At 30.4% G+C, this 9485-nt stretch overlaps 1 long non-coding RNA gene across 1 annotated transcript; it reads right to left on the reverse strand.

The window, feature by feature from the left end:
- Positions 1 to 913: 913 nt before the first annotated feature.
- Positions 914 to 1573, reverse strand: LOC129916535 (uncharacterized). The gene is made up of 2 exons (XR_008772492.1): positions 1464 to 1573; positions 914 to 1391 (listed from the first exon to the last, which is right to left on the reverse strand). It is a non-coding gene; the product is annotated as an uncharacterized LOC129916535 (long non-coding RNA).
- Between the last annotated feature and the right edge of the window lie 7912 nt (positions 1574 to 9485).

The following is a 9485-nucleotide window of genomic DNA, read 5'->3' on the forward strand; positions in this document are numbered from 1 at the left end:
ACATGCTCGAGACATGCTCGGAACATGCTCGGGACATCTTAAGGACATGCTCGGAACATCTTTGGAACATGCTTGGGACATGCTCAGGACAAGCTCGGGACATCTTCGGGAAAATCTCGGTATATTCTCGGGACATGGTCGGGACATGCTCGGGACATGCTTGGGACATGTTCGGGACATGCTCGGGACAAGCTCGTTACATGTTCGGGACATCTTCGGGACAAGCTTGGGACAAGCTCGGACATGCTCAAGACATGCTCTAGCCTCTAGACATGCTCGGGACATGCTCGGGACATGCTCGGGACATGCTCGGGAAATGCTGGGGACATGCTCGGGACATGCTCGGGACATGTTCGGGACATGCTCGGGACAAGCTCGGGATATCTTCCAGACATCTTCAGGACATACTCGGGACTACCTCGGGACATGCTCGGGACATCTTCGAGACATGCTCGAGACATGCTCGGGACATGCTCGGGACATCTTAAGGACATGCTCGGGACATCTTTGGGACATGCTTGGGACATGCTCAGGACAAGCTCGGGACATCTTCGGGACAATCTCGGTATATTCTCGGGACATGGTCGGGACATGCTCGGGACAAGCTCGGGACATCTTCGGGACATCTTCGGGACAAGCTTGGGACAAGCTCGGACATGCTCGAGACATGCTCTAGACATGCTCGGGACATGCTCGGGACAAGCTCGTGACATGTTCGGGACAATCGGGACATGCTCAAGACATGCTCTTGACATCTTTAGGACATGCTCGGACAAACTCGGGACATCTTCGGAACATGCTTGGGACATGGTCGAGACATGCTCGGGACATGCTCGGGACATGCTCAAACTTATACCTAACCTTTAAATCCGAATTGAAGTTATCTACCAAAATGAACTAATTTATTGAGAAATTTATATAAAAAAAATCAAATTTATTTGATACAAAAACTGTTTTGAGACTAAATGAATAATACATTTCTAAATTTTTCAATTCCAAATCAACAAAAAACTACAAATTAATAAATTCAACAAATAAATAAATGGTGTTTCAGCTCCTGACCGATAGCCTTCTGCAGCAAGATTCCCAAAAGCAATCATTCCATTTTTCAAATATGTACTGCAACACACAGTATACTCTGAAGCAATACCATTCCTCATGAAGGCACTCTCACAAGACTGCACTCCTTCTTTAGCATCGGCTAATAAATTCAGTCCATCTTGTCTCATATTTGGAGGCAAAGTATTAACTTTTTCCGTTAAAGTATTTATAATACTGGTGCCAAATTTCAAAACATCATTTTTAGTTGTTTCACTGGGGTTGGGGTTCAAAGCATTCTGACCAATGTCAATTAATGTTGGTATATTTAACTGGGATGATACAATCTTAGCCTGGAAAAGTATATAAATAATTGATTAGCTTATAAACAGAAGATTAAATTAGTTTATTTTAATTTATTCAACTTGATAGAACGCCAAGAGGCCAAATACGAAAAAACTTTTCATCATGTAGACAGATTAATTCAAACTGCTTTTTGTTGATGATAAAATTCACGTCGATGAAGATGAATAAATGAGCTATATTGGTATTATCTATGAATAAGATACTTTATCTAGGGCAATATCAATGAAGCGTGTTTAATTTGTGCGATAAGATTCATTTGTTTACTGATTAAAATCTAGATGATAAATCTTTAATTTTTATATCATTAATGAGTTAATTTTCTACGAGATAGATAGGGTAAACCTCTAAATGAATAATAATAGAAAAATATTTTGTTCAAAATCTTCGTTTTGGTATTCTTTAAGTTGCTTAAATGTCTAGAAAAATCTCATGTAAGTAAGTCGCGATTTATTGCGATTTACAAAATAAACAAAATGGACTACCTATTTGAAGCCCTTTTCGCTAAATTATAGCCATTGACATGGCTCTTACAATAATTTGGTTTATAGAAAAGCCTTTATAACCTTTTGTTTTTAAACATATTGGAGACGATGTTGATGTGAATGTATTGAGAAAATGAATTGTTAATAAGATAAAGACAAAAAGTTATTTCTTTTTCGTTCTTAGTTTTGCGAAAATACAATTATTTATGTTGTTCATAACTCATATTTAAATTGGAGCTTACGATAACACTGTGCAACACTCAAAATATACGCGGGCGGAGACCTATCACGTTTTGTAGAGCTAGTTGCACTGATTACGAAACGTTATTTAAAAACTCCGTAACACCCCCAAAATCTGGAGTTAGGGGCAAAAACCGGTTTTTTTGGACTACAACCCATTAAAAAATAAAATGCACGACTGGGTCGCACGAACTTGCTCTTAGAGTTAAAGTTGCTTAAATTTTTAAGACTTTATATAGAAATTTGGAAAAAAAAAATAAAATTCGTTTTTTAAAAAATAAAATAAAATCTAAAATTGAATTGCCCTCCAAAACAAGTATGCAGTTTTGATTGATATATTAACATGCATTTTTAGAAAAAAAAATTTTCAAAATCGTTAGAGCTGTTTTTAAAAAAAATAATTTTTTATAAATAATTTTTTGGAAAAAAAGTTTTAAAATAAAATTGGCATGCCATTTTGTAGAAATCACTAATCAACATCTAAAAACAAAATTTCAAAAAAATTCAATGTCCCGTTTTCGAAAATTTGATTTTTCAAAAAAAAATTTTCAAATTTTTTTTTTAAATTCAAAAATTATTTTTTTGGAAATTTTATTTTTGGTTTATACTTAAATTATATACATGCTTCTTTACAAAAAGTTTCGTTGAAATCGAATAATCAGTTTCGGAGATAATCGGATTTGAAAAAAACCGTTCTATGGCAGGTACCGTTAATAATGATTTAAGATTTGATTTAAATGTAAGATTTGGAAAAAAAAAATAAAATTCGTTTTTTAAAAAAATAAAATAAAATCTGAAATCAAATTGCCCTCCAAAACAAGTATGCAGTTTTGATTAATATGTTAAGATGCATTTTTAGAAAAAAAATTTTCAAAATCGTTAGAGCCGTTTTTTTAAAACCTAATTTTTTATAAATAATTTTTTGGAAAAAATGTTTTAAAATAAAATTTGTATGCCATTTTGTGGAAATCACTAATCAACATCTAAAAACAAAATTTCAAAAATATTCAATGTCCCGTTTTTGAAAATTTGATTTTTCAAAAAAAAATTTTCAAAATTTTTTAAAAATCCAAAATCTATTTTTTTGAAAATTCTATTTTTGGTTTAAATTTAAATTATATAAATTCTTCTTTACAAAAAGTTTTGTTGAAATCAAATAAGCAGTTTCGGAGATAATCGGATTTGAAAAAAAACGGTTCTATGGCAGGTACCGTTAATAGCGATAGACCTTAGCTTAAAACTAACATTTTAATTTTTTAATGAAAATCGTTGGAGCCGTTTTCGAGATATTTCAATTTTACTAAAATCGGTTTATGACAAGTACCGTTATTTTTTGTCCAAAAAAATTAATTCCAAAAACCCCTCTGGAAGGTCGCCAAATAATGCTACATACCAAGTTTGACATCAATCGGTCTATCCGTTTAGGCTATAGCTTCGTTTACAGACAGACAGACTGACAGACGGACTTCCGGGACCCACTTTTTTGGCATTCTCTACCATCGTAATGTCATGGAAAAATGCTATCTCAACTTTTTTTTTTTTGTACGAATGCATAACTTGATATATAGTACCTATATCGCAAGTAAAAATGATTGTATTGAACTCTTCTACAAAAAACCATTATCAAATCCTGGCGCCCAAGTTATCCTACTACTAGCCAAAATAACATTTTTGTTCGGTGCCTAAACGTTCGAATTTATTTGGAAAAAAATATTGTTTAAGAATGTATTTTTAAAAAAGCATGTTGTTTTGACATCATATACTAAATACTATTGATGTAGAAGTTGTGTAAATGACGAACAAAATTGAATTTTTTAACTTTGTCAGCTTATAAAATCTAGGTGGTTTAACCAAACCAAATGTTTTATACATTGTTAAAAAGGTCTAAATGTCTTCTACCCAAAACTATACAGAAATCTAAAATGAGTACTTATTTGTTTTTTGTCCCTAACTCCAGATTTTGGGGTGTTACGGAGTTTTTAAATAACGTTTCGTAATTAATGCAACTAGCTCTAGAAAACGTGATAGGTTTTCCTAATTTTAAACCTTGATTTTGTTACACCGTGTAATTAACTACGTTCAATTTAATTTTTAATCTTTATTTTGATAGTTTTCACCTTAGCTCAAAAATCTAAAAAAAAATCACATGTAGTGTAGATTTAAAAAAAAATAAAAAATTCGTTCTAAAAAAAAAAATTATCAGGATCTTAAATGAGTTCAAAAAAGTATGCAATTTGATTTATTTTTACTAAATGCATTTTTAGGAAAATCAAAATCGTTAGAGTCGTTTTAAAAATTAAACGTTAAATGTAGAACAAGGTAAAAATAAGCAATAGTCGGAGAGGCGAACGCTCATAAGGTTAGACTGTTAGAAGTTGAAATTGTGTGTAAAATTGAAGATAAAAATGAAAAAATAGGGTTGCCACTTTTAAATTGGGAACTTCTATGTTAAAGGAAAAAGTGACAAATAACTACACTGTATTATCTTTGTAGTATTATCAAATAAAAACATTTTTGAATTACCAAACAAAAGCCTTAATAGTGAAACAAGTTAAATTAAATAATATAAGAAATGTAGGCCGAAAAATATGGTAACCTTATCTATTCAAATAAAAAAAAATAAATTGCACGACTGGGGTAGCACGCACTTGCTCTTATGGTAAAAGTTACTCTAATGTTAAAGCTTTTCATTGAACAAAATAAGGGAACATTTAAAATTTGATATTTGCACGGAATTTCATAAGTGGTGCAAAAAAAATAGATAATTAAATACCGCTTTAAATGATCTCTTACATTTTATTACTTGTATAAAAATGTATTTTTAGAAAAAAAAATTTGAAAATCATTGGAGCCGGTTTTTAAAAAAATTATTTTTTATATATACCTAAAAATTTTTTAACATTTTTCAAAAAAAAAGTTGGTATGCCATTTCGAAGAAATAATAAATTTACACATAAAAACTAAATTTCAAAATTTTTCATTGATCCGTTTTCAAAAAATTGATTTTTCAAAAAAAAAATTTTGAAATATTTTTTAAAAATCCAAAAATTTTAATATTACCTTTACTTAAACACTTTTGTATAAAAATTTTCATTTAAATCGGGTTAATGTTGTACGAGATATTCAGAAACGAAAAAAAAAACGTTCTATGACAGGTACCGTTAATAACGGTACAAAAAATATTTTTTTTATTTCAAAAGTTGGCTCTTATGTGTAGTACTACACACAAAAATTTTAATCAAAATCGTTAGAGCCGTTTTTGAAAAAAAATGAACTTTTCTATTTCCATTATATGGCAGGTACCGTTAGTTTTGGTCATAAAAAAAAAATTCAATTTCACCTCTAGGGAATCACCAAAATCTGCTAACTACCAAGTTTGAAGAAAATCACTTCACTCGTTTAGGCTGCAGCTCCAGATTGAGACAGACACACAGACAGACAGACAGACAGACGGACAGAATTTCCGGACCTACTTTTTTGGCATTCTCCATAATCGTAATGTCATGTAAAATTGTTATCTCGAGTTCGATTTTTTTTACGAATCCTAAACTTGCCCTATAGTACCTATATCGCAAGTAAAAATATCTACCACATGTTCTTTGAAAAAAGAGTATAATTTTGAATAAATATAGCAGGTATTTTTAATTTTATCATTATCTCGCCGAAAACCTTTTGTATGTGCCATATTCTTTAGCCTTGAAAACCTAGTTATCACAAGCCTTTGTCATATCTCATATAAAGAACAAGTAAGGAAATACCTACATAAAATCTTCAAGATCGTACAGTTTCGTTTTAATACTTGATGTTATTCAAGTAATTCCAGCTTAAGCTATTATTATGAAAAGTAGGTATATTCGAACATACATTTACAAGTATATCATCTTCATTTCGCTATGTCATTTTATTCTCTCAAAATTCCATAACAATTCACATCCTTTCTATACATAAATAAATTTTCTTAAAATGAGTATTATCACTAGAAACGCACACAAAACAAAAATATCAAAAAAAAAAATTGAGGAATGCACTTGAATTTCTTGAAGAAGCCAGCAGAGCATCTTACTTTACGACGATGGAAGAAGAGATGCCTTCTGTCATTCAAGATGCCACTGAAAGTTCTTCAAAAACTTCTTCCAACAAGAGTAGTTCAGTTACCAAGAAGGAATAATTTCGTACACTCTTCTTCTTTTTTGGTGTTGCTGTGTGCTTCTTCAGTTATGTGCTTGTTAAAGTTATTCGATGACAGTCATAGAAGTGTGACAGTGACTTTACAACAAGGACATCAGAGCACCCAAAAATGTACTATACGAGTATCACAGACTAGGTACACTCTATACCTACACTCGTTTGTAATAATAGGAGGCAAGCAATAACGTGATAATGGTGTGTCGGAACAATGATGAGTTCGCGTCAGAGTTTTTGGTAAATGGCAATGACAACATGAAGGACGCCAAAGAAATTTACATCCGGAAGTGGTGATGTAAAGCATTTCCTGTCATGTTTGCCTCCTGTGAACTCTGCGTTTAAGTGTGGAAATATAAACAGTCATATTGCAGTTGTTGAGTAAGTTAAGAATTGAGTTTTAGTGGGAATAGGAGGGGTTTTTTTTTTTTAATGTGAAAACATTATTACATTAGGAAATTATGAAAGTAATAAGAAGTATGGTTGAACAGGCAAAATTTAAAGTTATGTAAAATAATTTGTACTTGCTCTATAGGGCAAGTATTGGTTTCATGGCGAAAAAAAATTTGAGGTTTTAATCAAAACCAACATTACGATTATGGAAAATTCTCGCAATTCTGTTCGTGCGTCTGTGCGTCCATCTGTACACATTTCAACAGCCTAAACGGGTGTATGAATTTTCTTGAAATTTGGTACAAATTATTTCTATGGAATTTTGAAAGTTGTTTTTTTATATCTCGTTTAGAAAGTGTACCTCCCATAAAAAATTTTCAATTTAAACCAAATAATTTGAAAACGGCTCTAACGACTTTGATTAAACTTTGCATTAATGAACCCGGCCGAACAGCTCTGATTTTGATGATCTTTTTTTTCAAACGTTGGTAATTAAAAATACTTTAAAGTCTATAGATTAAAATTTGCCGCTGTTGTTGTTTTGATTTTTTTAAATTTATTTGAAGAATTTTGTGAACAAAAAAATTTTTTTTTCCAAAAATGTTGCTTAAATTTTATAAATATATTAATGCCAAAAGATTGTCTAGGCAATTAAAGGAAAACAATTGTAGGGGAACGAAGGACAATCTTCCATCGTTTAGGTGATAAATGCAATTTTCTCACAAATTGACTTCAAACACAAAAAAAAAATATTTGAACACAACGGCAACACCTACAATATTTGAAAATACATTTTTAAAAAGCGAGAAGCTTATTCATATTCGTAAAATTAAAATTAAGTAAACTCAGGAAAGGGTTTTTGAAAAAAATGGTAATTAAACTCAGATTTTTGAAAAAAAAAAAATTGTTGAAAAAATTTTAACATGATCTTTTAAAACTTTTTCGTAACATAAAATGCATTTATTTTAAAAATTTTTTAGGCCACATTTATTATTATTTGAAATTATAAAAAAAAAATGTCAATATGTATTACAATTTATGAAAAAAATTTAAAAGTATTTCATTTTTGAAGAATATACTCACCAAATATGAGCTATTTATATCAATTTGAAAGTCCTCCGGTTAACAATTTTCCATTTTTACATCAATATTCTATTGAATGATTTTTTTTTAGCATAGAAAATTGATGTAAAAATAAAAATTGTTAAGCGGATGACTTTTGCATTAATATAAATAGCTCATATTTGGTGAGTATATTCTAAAGAAGTCTAGCAAAGAGAAGTTGAGAAAGGTCTAAAAAGTTCTATTCGTATACTGAATTACACACACCATTTTATATTTGTTGTTATTTTGGAACAATGTTTGGATAAATTTTACTAAGCGTGTAGCTTTTCTAGGTGCTTATATGGCAAACCAAAAAAATCAATGATTTTTACACTTGAAAAAAATATTTGTATTTCAAATCAACTTAATCTTCTTAACAGAAATAGTCCAGTAATTTTAGGTTTTATCTGCGGAAAAATTCCTACTGGGCTCGATTTTGGTATAGACCTTCGTTACGGCGTTGTTATGAAGATGTGAAAAATCGACATTGATATCGTGTCCGCGTTAAGAGTTATAGGGGTCAAAAGGTCACAAAAACTGGTTTTTCACGATTTTCAGCAAAACGGTAAGTCTTATCAAAAAATTTTCAATGCAAGAATTGTAGACCAGATTATTATATATAAAAAGTGTCATGACACTTTTTTTCCTAAGACCCACCGTTTCTTAGGTATAACGATTCAAAAAGTTGAAGTTTAGTTGTAATCGTCATAATCCTATTCCTGAAAAAAAAACTCCTAACTGAAAAGTTCCTGAAATTTCATTATTTTTTTAGCTTGAATTTCGTTCCTCAACTGTTAAGAATATGGGGAAACCAAAAAAAAAAAAATGGAAATTTTCGCCATTTTTCCGATTGGGGCCCTTCTCCCGAAACCATTTCCCTGGGAATTTTTGTTTAGAATATGTCTAAAAATATACAGGGTGTGCAATAGAGAATGGACAACCCTAAAACGGCTTATAGCTACACTTATGATTGTTCTAAAAACAGATAGAAAAAAGTTCTATCGCAACCAGTTCATAAAATATGGACTTTTTTTCGTTCAGTGTATTTTAAATTTTATCATCTTATGTTTTCGTTCACTACAACCACGAATGAATGAATTTTATTTATTTCTTTTTTTTATAATTTTCTACAATAATTGGATGAGTACATAAACACTTTAAAAATTTCATAGCTATTGCACATTTTCGTAAAAAAAATTTTGAAATCTGTTTTTTGATGCAAAATGTAAAAAAAGTATTTTATGAAAAATTTTAAACACCTGTGGTATAAAATAAATCTATAGAAACCTAGGTGGCCAACTTTCTTAAAAATATTCTGGTATAAGGAGAATATTTTTAAGAAAGTTGGCCACCTAGGTTTCTATAGATTTATTTAATACCACAGGTGTTTAAAATTTTTCATAAAATACTTTTTTTACATTTTGCATCAAAAAACAGATTTCAAAATTTTTTTTACGAAAATGTGCAATAGCTATGAAATTTTTAAAGTGTTTATGTACTCATCCAATTATTGTAGAAAATTATAAAAAAAAGAAATAAATAAAATTCATTCATTCGTGGTTGTAGTGAACGAAAACATAAGATGATAAAATTTAAAATACACTGAACGAAAAAAAGTCCATATTTTATGAACTGGTTGCGATAGAACTTTTTTCTATCTGTTTTTAGGACAATCATAAG

This window comes from Episyrphus balteatus, chromosome 3, assembly GCF_945859705.1.
Source record: "Episyrphus balteatus chromosome 3, idEpiBalt1.1, whole genome shotgun sequence".
Classification (NCBI taxonomy): Eukaryota; Metazoa; Arthropoda; class Insecta; order Diptera; family Syrphidae; genus Episyrphus; species Episyrphus balteatus.